Raw genomic sequence first — 14,822 nt, forward strand, 5'->3', positions numbered from 1 at the left:
TTTCACTCCTCAGTGTAACGGCCTTAGCATATTCCTTGGGGTTGGGTTCTGGTTTTCTAGGTAGGTGACCTTGGTTCCTTGAGCTTGATGCCTGGTTTTGCTTCAGTTCCTTGATTTCCTGCTGCATAGCTGCATTCTGGCTTGCAAAGATCTGTTGACCCTGAAGTAGTTGTTGCAGAATACCAACCATATATGTTCCCATCTGTGGCTGCTGAACCTGTGGTGGCTGAAACTGTTGTTGAACCGGCACCTGCTGTTGGAACTGTGGTTGACCAAACCCTGGTGGTGCCTTTTGCTGCTGTTGTGAACTGAAACCAGTACCTTGAAATGGTTGTTGTTGCTGACCAAAACCTTGATTCTTAACAAACTGATTCTTAGGTTGAAAAGATCCTTGAAAGTTGTTCTTGGGAACAAAGTTCTGTTGAGCTTGAGAATTGGGATAGACCTGGTCTTGTGGGTTAGCTACATTGGTGTTCCTGTAGGAAAGGTTTGGATTGGCATTACCATACTGATATCTCTGGAACCTCTGATTCCCAATGTAGTTAAGCTCCTCCTGGGTGAGACCTTTTTCACTTATGTTCTCAAAGATTTGAGAAGGTTCCTCATATTCTCCAACAAAATGCATTGGCTACTGAGTGGTGAATTTCAATTTGTCCAATTTACTCCTTAACTCCTTAACTTCCCTAGTGAGCCTCTGTTCTGAGCTTGAACCTTCAGATCTATTTGATCTGTCACCATAAGTGTCATTGCTCATTGCTAAGTTCTCCACTAGCTCCAAAGCAGCATGAATTTCCTTTCTCAGAAAGTTCCCATTGGAAGCAGTATCCAGCTGGTTTCTAATCTTGGGAAGAGCTCCTCTATATAGTGTGCTGAGAAGGGAAGCCTCACTAAACCCATGGTGTGGGCATTGGTTTGTGTAGCTCCTGAATCTCTCATATGCTTCACCAAAACTCTCATTGCTGTGCTGAGTGAAGCTAGAGATTCGGTTCCTCAGTTTTGCAATTCTTGAGGTGGAGAAGAACTTAGATAGAAAAGGTTGCTTGCATTGTTCCTAGGTTTGAATGGAGCCTCTTGGAAGATTCTTTTCCCATTGGTGAGTTTTGTCACCAAGACTGAAGGGAAATAATCTTAGCTTGAAGCTGTACTCAGAAACTCCATTTATCTTTGTCAGGTCACACACTTTATCAAATTGATCCAAGTGTTCCAAGGGATCTTCCATTGCTAATCCATGGAACTTGGAGTTCTGGACCATATTCAACAAGGATGCCTTCACTTCAAAGTTGTTGTTTTGCACAGGTGGTGCTTGAATTCCAGCTCCATACTGATGAGCATTGGCCCTGTCATTCTCTCCAACATAGACTTGGGGTTGCTCAAATCTTCTTTGCTGGTTTTGGAAGGGCTGGTGTTGGCGGTGCACCTGTTGTCTTTGCTGTACATTGGCCTGATGCCTCTGTTGATGAGCTGGAGCTTGTCCCTGGTGGACATAAGCTTGTTGGTGATGCACCTGTTCCTGATGAACATTACCCTGATTCAACCCTTGACCAACTCCATGACCAGCTACATTACCAGCTCCATTACCCTGAGCATGTTGCTCCTGAACCGGTTGTTCTATGTCCACCACGTGCTCTGTTTGTTCTTCCATATTGTCCTGATCAATCTGTCTTCCACGTCTGTCCCTTCTCCTCCTTGGTACCAAAAGATTGATGTTGTCGTTGAAAGGGAAAGGTGGACCACAGCTTCTTGATCTAGACCTGGTGTTCATGCACCTGAAATCACAAACAGAACTTGAAAGTAATCAGTAAAAACAAGAAAATAAGCACTTGATCTCAAGAACAGATCAGAGCTTAATGCTAAACAATCCACAATTTGGCAACGGCGCCAATTGATAACTAAGAGTTTTCAAGGCTCTTTGTAGAGGTTATCAATCCCCTGTCTTGTAGTACAAGGGGTTTATCAATCCATATGTGGTGTTAGACACTAAACTATGTGATCAGATTCTTAATTCAAGCAAACAAGAGTGGTTTTGATTAACTAATGACAACTACAAACTTAAAAACAGGATTAAAGACTAAAGAAGACTAAACAATGACAAGTGATATGATTATGATATGATGGAGGCATGAAATTCTAGACATGATAGTTGGTTAGGGTGCTTTGGTGCTGAACTAGAAATGCTAATGACAATGATGAGACATCATTCAAATGATTAAGAACTCTAATCTAGGTTAATCCTCTCATGAAGGTATTAACCCCTATACTAATCCATTTTCAAACCAAATCATCATTTGTGAAATATGAATCAATGTGCATTAATAAACAGTTCTAAATGATCATTCAAGCAAATAACAATACATCATCATGCAGCAAATGCTTAAACCTCTAATACAGCTCTTTCAGGAATTTCATCAAACACTTTTGGTGCATGAAATTCCCAGAATCTAGATCTCAAGTGATATGCAAGGATTTAGCATAGAGAACAGCTGTTTAGAGAGATGAATCAATGAATCTAGCCCTAAGCACTCCTAATCTAACACTTTAGCACCCTAACCTACACATCTAGAACCTCATTAAGGTGACTACTCACTAATCATACTAATCTCTCTTAAACCTTTGCAAGTTGAGAAGATTGGCATGATTAATGATGATAAATAGAGATGGAGATGATAGATTAAGGGGAAAACACTTTTCAAATCGACATTAAACTCAAAAGCAAGGTATTAACAAGTGGTTTTTCACCAAAAAGGAAAAGGAGACTAAAAATGGGATAAAAAGTCCTCTCCAAATTAGGTCTAAAATGTATTCATAGATGCCTTAGACAAACCGGGTCAACCCGGAACAAACCGGGTACTGACCTGGCCTTGGTGGGTAAAGGATGAGTTTGCCACAGTCTAGCAAGTTCTGGTCAGCCCTTGGCAAGTGACCGTGTCAAAGTCTTGTATCGCGTGTTCTTGGATGAATCATGGTGCCACGGTCTAGCAAGTCTAGGTCAATACCCGTGGCAAGTGGTCGTGTCAAACGCCGAATGTATGTAAAAGGTTGCCACGGTCAGATGTGAAACCGTGATGCACGGCCGTGTCAAACGCCGAAAGTATGCGCAAGGTTGCCACGGCCAAGTCCTAAACCGTGACATGGAGACCGTGTCAAACGCCGAGAGTATGCGCAAGGTTGCCACGGCCAAGTCCTAGACCGTGGCATGGAGACCGTGTCAAACGCCGAGAAAGTGTACAAAGTTGCCACGGTCAAGTCCTAGACCGTGGCATTGAGGTCGTGCCAATCGCCGAAGATGAGTAAAGTCCTTCCCGGCCAAATGCTACTTTGCCACGGTCAAGTGTAGACCGTGGCATGAAGATCGTGTCAAGTGCCGAAGGACTGCAATTAAGTGCCAAGGTCAGGTGTGGACCGTGGCGTTCCATCGTGGCATCTTTCCCTTAGCTCGCATCGTTTGGGGCTGCTTGGACCACTTTCCATCCCGGGAGGCTTAACTTCGAGGATATTGGTCCGAATTGTGTGATTCCGGTTGCAGAGGACAGAAGACTCATATATCTTCAACTTTTGTGAAGGAAGCTTCGGTTTTTGGGAAGTGGAAGGTTTCTTGGAGGGCTCATCTTCGCAGTGCATTTACACGATCAGGGAAAGGCGTCTAGACATGTGTCCATTCCGGAGACCGTATCTTCTTGCTCATAGCTCAGAATTGAATGATCTTGGATGTTCTGGAAAGCGGACTCGAATATATCTGATTCTCATTAAGGCTCCGTAAACTGAATCGGTCTGGAAGTGCACCGTCCTTCGCATTCTTCGGAGCTCATCGGCTTGGTCCAAAACGGCAGCGAGACAGGAGTTTCTTCCGACGAGCTTAACTTTCTGCTCACGCGTCCGAATTCCATGATTCTACTTGCTCTGGAACCGTGATCCAATCCTCTCTAACTTTCATGAAGAACCCAACAGCTGAATCGGACCGGAAGGTTCCCCGGACAGGCGATTTCGGAAACGTATCTGCACCCGGAGATTTTGGCCGAGGAATCATCAGCCGGTACGCATTTTCGCTGATAAGATCCACCTGCGGTACGTGAGAATGGCCGAGAAAAACCTTCCTGGTGCGCGAGAATGGCCGAGTACCTCCAAAAACCCAATTTCACCATTTTTTAAGCCTTGGTCACCATTCCACTTCCCGGATTCATCTTTTCAGCTCCAAATAGCTCCAAATACACCTGATAAACACTCAAAACATGCAAAGACTCATTGGGACCTAATGCAACTCCTAAGTCCTAAAACAAACCCTAAGGAACTAAAATGCATGAAATAAGACAGGATTTGGAATGAAATATGAAACCTAAATGATGCAAATTATGAACATATCAACTCCCCCACACTTGTTCTTTGCTTGTCCTCAAGCAAAAAGAGCAAATGAGAGAAAGAGGTTGGATGCATTGGGAGTTCATATTCCTTAATGAGAGAAGTGATCACAATGAGAATTCAAGTTCATGCTCAATTATGCAATGCAAAGCCATTCTCAGATATATATCAACCAAACAATGAATCTCCACAAGTTCTTCTCTCTCTCAACTCTTTCACATTCATTAAGCTTTTATCAGGTGAATCCAATGATGCAATGTTTAAACAAGCTCGCTTGGCTAGGGAGAGGCTATGATATTAAAATGATTTCATCAGAGTTCAAGCGGGTTTAATGCAGCAAAGGGATCTCTCTATGAATGATCAAACTTTGGCATAATGCTAAAGGTAAAAAGCAACCTATGCATACAAGGGCAAAGACTCATCACACCCCACCCTCTACTCAAAGCTTTCTCACTTGCTCACTCTCTCAAGAACCTCACTTTTCACACTTATTTCCCTCTCACTAGGGGACTTACTTTTCACTTTCACTCTCAAGTCTTGGAGTTCAAACTTTACACAACTCTTTTTCTTTTGCAACCTTTAACCTCTTTTTTTTTCTTTCTTTTCAAAACATTTGAGCTCTTTGGCTTCTTTTCTTTTCCTTTTACTTAGAGGCTAGACTCTTTCTTTTCAAGACACCATAGCTCACTTTCTTTAACTCAAAACTCGAAGACTGATTTCTTTTTCTTTCATTCCCCTAGCTATTTCCACTTTCTCTTTTCCACTCATCTCACCTCTTTCCACTCACCAACAAGTCTTTTCCCCCACACTCATTCCTTGCCAACACTCTCAGTTCCTTGATGTTGGAACACAGCACTCAATGAGACTTGCCCTTGTCGCTTTAAACCTAACACTTTATGCTAAGTTTGATCCAAGGTGGCCTTTCAATTCACACACAAACATTGGCTTGAAAGAAGGATGGGTTCAAGGTGAGGGAACTGATCCATGATGCGGATTCAGCTACTTGAGCTAAGGAAAAAGGGTGGTAAAAACAATGGTTCTAGCTCAAGTATGTATATCGGTATCCACAAGCTTTTTCAAACAAAGCATCACAAGATATTTTCAAGTCAAGTTCAAGGTTCTCACTTAATTAGAGTTGAGTTCAATTCAAACTTGCTTCTCAGATTCAGATCGTTTCAGACTTTGCAAGCACATAAAAAGATTCACAAGCATATTCAGTTCAAGTTCTCAAAGTGATGTACTCTCTAGAAAACCTATCATTACTCCCTGCAAGATGCAACCTACATGCATATGCAATCTAGACTCAATCCTAAAAATGAGAATACAACTACATGATCATTTTTTTGTGAAATGTTTTCAGATTTTTCCATTTTTTTTTGTTTTTATATGCACTTAGATGAGACTACATGAATATGCAACTAGAATGTGACTCAAAACTCAAAGTGTAAAATAAGAACAGAAAAAAAACATGATCAGTAAAAGATGAAACTCCTCCCCCACACTTAAATAACACAGTCCCTTGTGTTATAAAAGCATGAGAAAGGAGTTAAAAACAAAGCAAACAAGTAAAATGCAAAATGGAAAAGAAGATCTACATGCATATATACATAGTTTTGAGTGTTTACCTCAATCACTGAGGTCTGATCCCAGGTAGTGAGATGGGTTGGAGGTGGAACAGGATGGAGTTGAGTATCTAGGTGGGCTGCTCTCAGGTGAGTCTGGTTGGAGTGCTGTGACCGGGTTGACCCAGTCTTCTTTTCCTGGTGGGAACACAAGGTCATGAGCGGCTGAGCTTTCTCCCACCTCCTCTCTTGTGTCTCGTTTGGGTGAGGTGGCTGGAGCTGTGAGTTTCTTCACCGTCTTCTTTAGTTGCCTAACACAGTCAACGAGCTTTTGGATCGTTTTGTCTTGCCACTTGCACCATTTCTGAAGGGTGTTAACTCTGGAATACAGCTTCCTTGTGTGATAATCAGGCTCACCCCAAACATAAGGATCAACGTGGTACCGGCCTGCTCCCATTCTTCTTTCAAGATCTCTTGGCTCCTCATTCTCACAACCGGCAGTCCTAGTTGTGCTCTGCTCTTCAACTGGCTCTTTACCCACCCTTGGAGCTTGCAGTCCTCATGCATTTGCGAATTAGAGGGTGAATGGCTGGGTTGTAGAGCTGATCCTTTAGAACAATAAAGGAGACATTGTGCCTTTCTGAGAGAGTGGTGATGGCTGGGTATGGCAACATTACTTGAACTTTCTCTTGTAAGAGCTTGAAGTTGTACAAGAAGTTTTCTCCATTGCTTTCTGCCAAGAACCCAACCTTGGTGAGGGTAGCTTCATCAATCAACTCATGCTTGACCTCAACATCATCAAAGACAAAACCTCTTGCTTTCAGAATCTTTGTCACTAGCCATCCATTGTGTAACTTAGTGAGCTTCTTCCTTTTACCCTCACTCCAAGCAATGTCTTTGTATACCAGCATATGGCGTGCCAAGAATGCACCACTAGATGGGATGTAGTGTGGGAGGCGAAATGCTCTCTTGCTCCTCAAGTGACTGATGAGAGGATGTAGACCCATACCCAGTAGTTCCATATCAGCTAGATGCACCACACCATCATTGTGCTTGGTAAAGAACATTTGGCAAAGCACCTTGTGAGCATAGCGGATGGCTGTGTTTCTTATCCATGAACTCTTGCATCTTCCTCCTCTGAAACTCCCAAAAGCAATTGTATCCCACAGGTCAGTAATCATGTGATCAGGGTATGTGAACTTCAGTGTCTCATCCTGTGCAGGTCTTGGAAAGGCAAAGATCTCATCTTGTTCCTTGAAGCTTACATGGTATTGGGTACCATTGATTGTGAACTCTATGTGCCCAAGACCATTTCCCTCCATGATCCTTTGATCTCTTGGGCCATATCCACAAACTTGAAGGGATGCAAGGAACTCTTGTGTTACACCATCATGAGCCACATCTTTCATCTCAAAGAATCCACCAAATCCCATGTTGTTAAAAATGAGTTGAACCCCTTCAAGAATCCCCATCTTTTTCAGCAGCTCCATGTCAGGGAACTTGGTTTGCAGCACCTTTACATTCTGGAACACAGCAAAGTAGTCATCAAAAGTTGGTTCTTTGTCCTCAGGTTCTGACTTTCTTTTTGCTTTCTTAACCGGCTGCAATGGGATTTCAGGATCACTCTCTGTTTCTTCTTCATCCTCAGCCACAGCCACCTCTTTTCCTGCCCTGTGAACAACCTCAACCAGTGCCAGTTCTTTACCAGAAGTCTTTGAAGTAGAGGCCTTTGTTTTCTTTGGTGCAGCCACACTCTTTGCCTTCTTCACAGCTGGATCCGTTGGCTTCTTCTGTTTCTTCTGTTTCTTGAAAACTTTATGCCCAAAAGGCATAATCTGATCCTCTGAAGCTCCAGCTTTCTCTTTTTTTGATTTCTCCATGGCTGATGTTATTTTTGTTCCTCCCATCCTGCATTTTCTCAAATAGCTGTGAGCACCAAAACAAGAGAATAACAAAGGTTTTCCAAAAATTCACCAAGTTCATGTGTGGCACAGATCATTTTCACTAGAAAAGAATGTGTCTTAAGCTGGTTGAAAACTCAATAAACTCAAAGCAATGGCAAGAAGCAATGCACACAAAGAGTTCAGCTTGAAACACAATTTCTATAAAAAAATCGAGATACTTGGTGGACTTCAAGAAATTTCTAAAAACAAAATTCCAAGAACAGGTTATTCTCAAGCAAGATCCATGCATTTCCTATCCATTCTACTTGCACAATACTCACAAAATGATTCCAAGGTGTCAAGAGGCCTATTAAAATTGATTCCATTTGTTTTCCTGTTCATGAACAGTACACTAAGACATGGAAAAGGTGAGTTTTAACAGACTAAGTACCTTGGAATCTTCAAGTTTCGAGTGAAAAACGAATGTGCAGCAAGAAACTAGACAGGATTACGAGTTCAATGCAGTTTGAATTTCTCAATTTAGTGCAAGAACGAGAGAGATATGAGTGTTTAGAGTTCAAGAAATGGTGAGAAAGGGAGCAAACTCGTGAAGAAGAAGAAGACTCGGTGGGACACAGCTGTATTGGTGTGTTCTTTGACCGGTCAACGTCCGTACGGTCAACATTTTTCAAAATTTGGTTGCGCCATCGTTGACCGTGGCACATGACCATGTCAAGAAAACGTGTGTGTGCTTTCTCTTTGCCGTGGCCTGGGTCGTCCCGCGTCTCTTGACCGTGGCAAACCCCGAAGATCTGCTTATTTTCCAACCTATGCCATGGTCAAGTGTTCTTCCCATGGCAATCTCACCGTGGCAAAGTCCGAACCTCGGTCAATTCCCCTTTTCCTTGCCACGACCAGACCTTTAACCGTGTCTTCCAAACCGTGTCAATCACCGAACATCGGCCCATTTCTTCTTGCTTTGCCACGGCCAGATCTCTAACTGTGTCATCTAAACCGTGTCAAAACCCGAGCATCTGTCTATCCATCTTTGTTTACCACGGCTAGGTTGCGGTCCCGTGTCCATTAACCGTGGCAAACCCCAAACCATTGCTTCTTTTGCCACGGCCAGCTTCCGTTCCATGTCTCCTGGCCGTGTCAAAGCCCGAACTCAGGTCCATTCCTCTTTTCTTTTTGCCACGGTCTCCTGCGGTCCCATGTCTTTTAATCGTGGCAAACACCGCACAAGTGCATCTTTTGCCACGGCCACGCCTAAGACCGTGATTCCACCCTCGTGGCATAGCCAAAAAGCTTGCCACGCCTTGATATCTGACTGTGGCCGGTGACCGTGCTCAAAACCGGGCGTGAACTTGTGTCCACTCCTTCATTCCTTTCCATCTTTGTTCACTTTCCAAGGGTCCACACTCAAACCTGTAACCTGTAGACACTAAACAAACCCATCAAAACATCCTAAAACATAAAAAAGAAAGAAATCAAAAGATCAAAAGCATATTTACAAAAGATAAGCTTGGGGTGTCTCCCAAGAGCACTTTGTTTAAAGTCTCTAAGTTTGACTTTGGAAACCTGTTTAACAGGCTGGTGGTGGATCAAGAAAGGGAACTGATGTAGCTTCCTCCTTCTGTTGTGAAACCAGATAGTGCTTGATCCTTTGGCCATTTACCACAAACTCTTGACCATTCTTTCCTTCTAAGACAACAGCTCCATATGGCCTGACTTCAAGAACCTTAAAGGGACCAGACCATCTAGACTTAAGTTTTCCAGGAAACAACTTAAGTCTAGAGTTGAACAGCAACACCAGATCACCATCCTTGAACTCCCTTTTCAGAATCCTTTGATCATGCAGAGCTTTGGTCTTCTCCTTATAGATCTTTGAGCTCTCAAAAGCCCCAAGCCTTATCTCTTCAAGTTCATGGAGTTGAATGACCCTTTTCTCTTGAGCTGTCTTGGTATCAAAGTTCAGCAACTTCACAGCCCACAAGGCCTTGTACTCCAACTTAACAGGAAGGTGGCAGCTCTTCCCATATAGCAGATTGAGAGGTGATGTCCCAATAGGAGTTTTAAAGGCAGTCCTATAAGCCCACAATGAATCATCTAGCCTTTTGCTCCAATCTTTTCTGCTTGAGCTAACAGTCCTCTCAAGAATGGCCTTGATCTGTCTATTAGATATTTCAACCTGGCCACTAGTTTGAGGATGATAAGGAGTAGCTACCTTGTGTTTCACTCCATGCTTTCTCAGCAAACCCTCCAAAGTCTTGTTCACAAAATGAGATCCTCCATCAGAGATGACAACCCTGGGTACTCCAAATCTTGGGAAGATAATGCTCTTGAACAGCTTCACTACAACCTTGGAATCATTGGTAGGGGAAGCAATGGCCTCAACCCATTTGGACACATAGTCCACAGCAACTAGTATATACTGATTCCCATAGGATGAAATGAAGGGCCCCATAAAGTCAATTCCCCAACAATCAAAGATCTCAACTTCTAGAATTGGGTTTTGAGGCATCTCACTCCTCTTTGAAATGTTTCCATGCCTCTGACAGGCATCACATGCTGAAACAACTAACTGAGCATCTTTGAACATTGTGGGCCACCAAAACCCACTCTGAAGAACCTTTGCCACAGTCTTGAATGCTCCCATGTGACCCCCAAAAGCTGAACCATGACACTCTTGCAACACAGGTTGCATCTCCTCCTCAGCAAGACACCTTCTATACAGCTGATCTTTGTTTAGGACATAGAGGTAAGGCTCATCCCAATGGTATCTTTGGACATCTCTGAAGAACTTCTTCCTGTGGTAAGCATCTAATTCAGGTGGTTCCACTCCACAAGCAAGATAGTTCACTATATCAGCAAACCAGGGCATCCTCTTGTCTTGAATGATATCTACTTCTTCAAACTCCAAGTAGGAGTGGAGCACCATCAGTGATTCCTCAGGAAAACTGTCATTAAGAGGCACTTCAGAGTCTATTCTCAACCTAGAGAGATGGTCTGCAGCTCCATTCTCTATAACCTTTTTATCTTGTACTTCCATATCAAATTCCTGAAGTAGAAGAACCCATCTTAACAATCTTGGCTTGGCATCTTTCTTGGTCATCAGATACCTGAGGGCTGCATGTTCAGTATATACAATGACTTTTGATCCCACCAGGTAGCTTCTGAATTTATCAAAGGCAAAGACTATTGCCAGCATTTCCTTCTCAGTGGTAGCATACTTCTCTTGTGCAGAGTCAAGTGTTCTACTGGCATAGTAGATGAGATGTAGCTTCTTGTCCTTCCTTTTCCCAAGAACTGCTCCAACTGCAAAGTCAGATGCATCTGTCATAACCTCAAAAGGAAGGGACCAGTTTTGTGCTTGGACAATTGGTGCACTGACTAATGCATCCTTGATCATCTTGAAGGCCTCTTCACATTCAGCATCAAATATGAAATCAACTTCTTTACACAACAGCCTTGTCAAGGGCCTGGCTATTCTTGAGAAGTCTTTGATAAATCTTCTGTAAAACCCTGCATGCCCAAGGAAACTCCTTATCCCTTTGACTGAAGTGGGGGTTTGCAGATTCACCATGACTTCCACCTTTGCTCTGTCAACCTCTATACCCTTCTCAGATATCTTGTGCCCAAGAACTATTCCTTCATGCACCATGAAGTGGCATTTCTCCCAGTTCAACACCAAGTTATGCTGCTCACATCTCTCCAAGACCTGTGACAAATTAGAGAGACAATCCGAGAAGGAGGAGCCATAAACACTAAAATCATCCATGAACACCTCCACCTTCTCTTCAATAATGTCAGAGAAGATATGCATCATGCAACGTTGAAATGTGGCAGGGGCATTACAGAGACCAAAAGGCATTTGCATGTATGCAAATGTGCCATAAGGGCATGTGAATGTTGTTTTCTCTTGATCTCGGGGATCTATGGGAATTTGGAAGAACCCCGAGTACCCATCGAGAAAACAAAAGAAGGGTTGGTTTGCAAGCCTCTCTAACATCTGATCAATGAAAGGTAAAGGAAAATGATCCTTCCTAGAGGTTGCATTGAGCTTTCTATAGTCTATACACATTCTGTGTCCTATGACAGTCCTAGTAGCTATCAGCTCATCCTTCTCGTTTTTAACCACTGTGATCCCACCCTTCTTGGGCACAACATGAACAGGAGACACCCATCTTGAGTCAGAGATTGGGTAAATTATCCCTGCCTCAAGAAGTTTTAGTATCTCCCTCTTAACCACTTCCTTAAGGTTGGGGTTAAGACGTCGTTGATGCTCAATAGAGGACATAGATTGGTCCTCTAGGTGAATCCTGTGGGTGCAAATGTCAGGAGAGATCCCTCTAATATCAGCCAAAGAATATCCTATGGCTCTCCTGAACTTTCTTATCTCACTAAGCAATGCACTCTCTTGATGCTCTAATAAGCTATTATTGATGATTACTGGATATGTGGAGTTTAAGCCCAAGAAAACATACCTGAGCCCTGTTGGTAGAGGCTTGAGCTCAACAGGGGGTGCATCAGCCTCATTCCAATCCTGGTCCAAGATGCTTTGGCTGGTGTCTGATCCTTTGATAGCAAAAACCTCAGAGCCACTTTGTTCCAGTTCCAAAAAACTTGTCTCAGGACCCAGCTCTCTAGCATTGTCCAAATACAACTTGTACCCTTCACTTGCTTCTGCTAAGAGCCCATTGTCTCCCTGTTCTTGAGTTAGAGCAGCTTGAAGAGGATCCTCAGTGTTCAGCTCCTCAAGCAACTCATCAACTGATCCATTGTCTCCACATAGAAACATTGACCTTCAATGGGGGGGTTTCTTCATCATCTCATTCACATCAAACTTGAGCTTTTCAGTCCCAAGTTGAAGCTCTATTATCCCACCTCTCACATCAATAATACCTCCTGCAGTTGCCAGGAATGGCCTGCCCAAGATAAGAGGATCAACTGGTTCCTCATCCATATCCAGCACAACAAAATCTGTTGGAACCTCAAAACCACCTATCTTAGCAGGTAGATCTTCCAACATACCAACAGGCAATCTAACTGATCTATCTGCAAGGATAAGAGAGATCCTTGCAGGTTTGAAAACTCTAAAACCCAGCTTCTTTGCTATGGAGAATGGCATCAAGCTGACTGATGCTCCTAGATCACAAAGACATCCAGAGAATAGAAGAGGTCCAATGGCACAAGGGAGTGTGAAACTTCCTGGATCAGTCAACTTTCTTGGAATGGACTTCTTCTGAATGATAGCACTGTATTCATGACTTAGTACCACCATGCCTTGAAGTTCTTTAGTCTTGTTCAGAATGGCATCCTTCAAGAACTTACCCATCTTTGGCATCATTAGGAATGCATCAATGAGAGGCATAGTGAGTGGTGTCTCCTTGAGTGCCTTCTCAAATACAGCTCTTGCCTTGTCTACAAGCTGCTTCTTAAACCTCCCTGGAAATGGGAGCTTGGGTTGGTATGGAGGTGGTGGCACATATACCTTTTCTGGTTCAGGTTCCTTTGCTACCTCTTTACACTTTTCTGTCCTGGGTTTCTTAGCAACCTGGTCATCTTTTAAGGCTGCCTCCCCCTCAGTTTGATCATTGTCCTCAATGATCACATTGTTGTTCTCAATACCAGGTAACTCCTTTCCACTCCTCAGTGTAACGGCCTTAGCATATTCCTTGGGGTTGGGTTCTGGTTTTCTAGGTAGGTGACCTTGGTTCCTTGAGCTTGATGCCTGGTTTGCTTCAGTTCCTTGATTTCCTGCTGCATAGCTGCATTCTGGCTTGCAAAGTTCTGTTGACCTTGAAGTAGTTGTTGCAGAATACCAACCATATATGTTCCCATCTGTGGCTGCTGAACCTGTGGTGGCTGAAACTGTTGTTGAACCGGCGCATGCTGTTGGAACTGTGGTTGACCAAACCCTGGTGGTGCCTTTTGCTGCTGTTGTGAACTGAAACCAGTACCTTGAAATGGTTGTTGTTGCTGACCAAAACCTTGATTCTGAACAAACTGATTCTTAGGTTGAAAAGATCCTTGAAAGTTGTTCTTGGGAACAAAGTTCTGTTGAGCTTGAGAATTGGGATAAACCTGGTCTTGTGGGTTAGCTACATTGGTGGTCCTGTAGGAAAGGTTTGGATTGGCATTACCATACTGATATCTCTGGAACCTCTGATTCCCAATGTAGTTAAGCTCCTCCTGGGTGAGACCTTTTTCACTTATGTTCTCAAAGATTTGAGAAGGTTCCTCATACTCTCCAACAAAATGCATTGGCTACTGAGTCGTGAATTTCAATTTGTCCAATTCACTCCTTAACTCATTAACTTCCCTAGTGAGCCTCTGTTCTGAGCTTGAACCTTCAGATCTATTTGATCTGTCATAGTCTTCACCATAAGTGTCATTGCTCATTGCTAAGTTCTCCACTAGCTCCAAAGCAGCATGAATTTCCTTTCTCAGAAAGTTCCCATTGGAAGCAGTATCCAGCTGGTTTCTAATCTTGGGAAGAGCTCCTCTATATAGTGTGCTGAGAAGGGAAGCCTCACTAAACCCATGGTGTGGGCATTGGTTTGTGTAGCTCCTGAATCTCTCATATGCTTCACCAAAACTCTCATTGCTGTGCTGAGTGAAGCTAGAGATTCGGTTCCTCAGTTTTGCAGTTCTTGAGGTGGAGAAGAACTTAGATAGAAAAGGTTGCTTGCATTGTTCCCAGGTTTGAATGGAGCCTCTTGGAAGATTCTTTTCCCATTGGTGAGTTTTGTCACCAAGACTGAAGGGAAATAATCTTAGCTTGAAGCTGTACTCAGAAACTCCATTTATCTTTGTCAGGTCACACACTTTATCAAATTGATCCAAGTGTTCCAAGGGATCTTCCATTGCTAATCCATGGAACTTGGAGTTCTGGACCATATTCAACAAGGATGCCTTCACTTCAAAGTTGTTGTTTTGCACAGGTGGTGCTTGAATTCCAGCTCCATACTGATGAGCATTGGCCCTGTCATTCTCTCCAACATTGAATTTGCTGTTGGGC

At 43.2% G+C, this 14,822-nt stretch overlaps 2 non-coding genes across 2 annotated transcripts; both read left to right on the forward strand.

Moving 5' to 3' along the window:
- Positions 1 to 890: 890 nt before the first annotated feature.
- LOC112082762 lies at positions 891 to 997 on the forward strand. The gene has a single exon (XR_002897339.1). It is a non-coding gene; the product is annotated as a small nucleolar RNA R71 (small nucleolar RNA).
- A 13,342-nt stretch (positions 998 to 14,339) lies between these two features.
- LOC112082763 lies at positions 14,340 to 14,446 on the forward strand. Its single transcript, XR_002897340.1, has one exon. It is a non-coding gene; the product is annotated as a small nucleolar RNA R71 (small nucleolar RNA).
- The last annotated feature ends 376 nt before the right edge of the window (positions 14,447 to 14,822 follow it).

Source organism: Eutrema salsugineum, unplaced genomic scaffold, assembly GCF_000478725.1.
Source record: "Eutrema salsugineum unplaced genomic scaffold, Eutsalg1_0 scaffold_78, whole genome shotgun sequence".
NCBI lineage: Eukaryota > Viridiplantae > Streptophyta > Magnoliopsida > Brassicales > Brassicaceae > Eutrema > Eutrema salsugineum.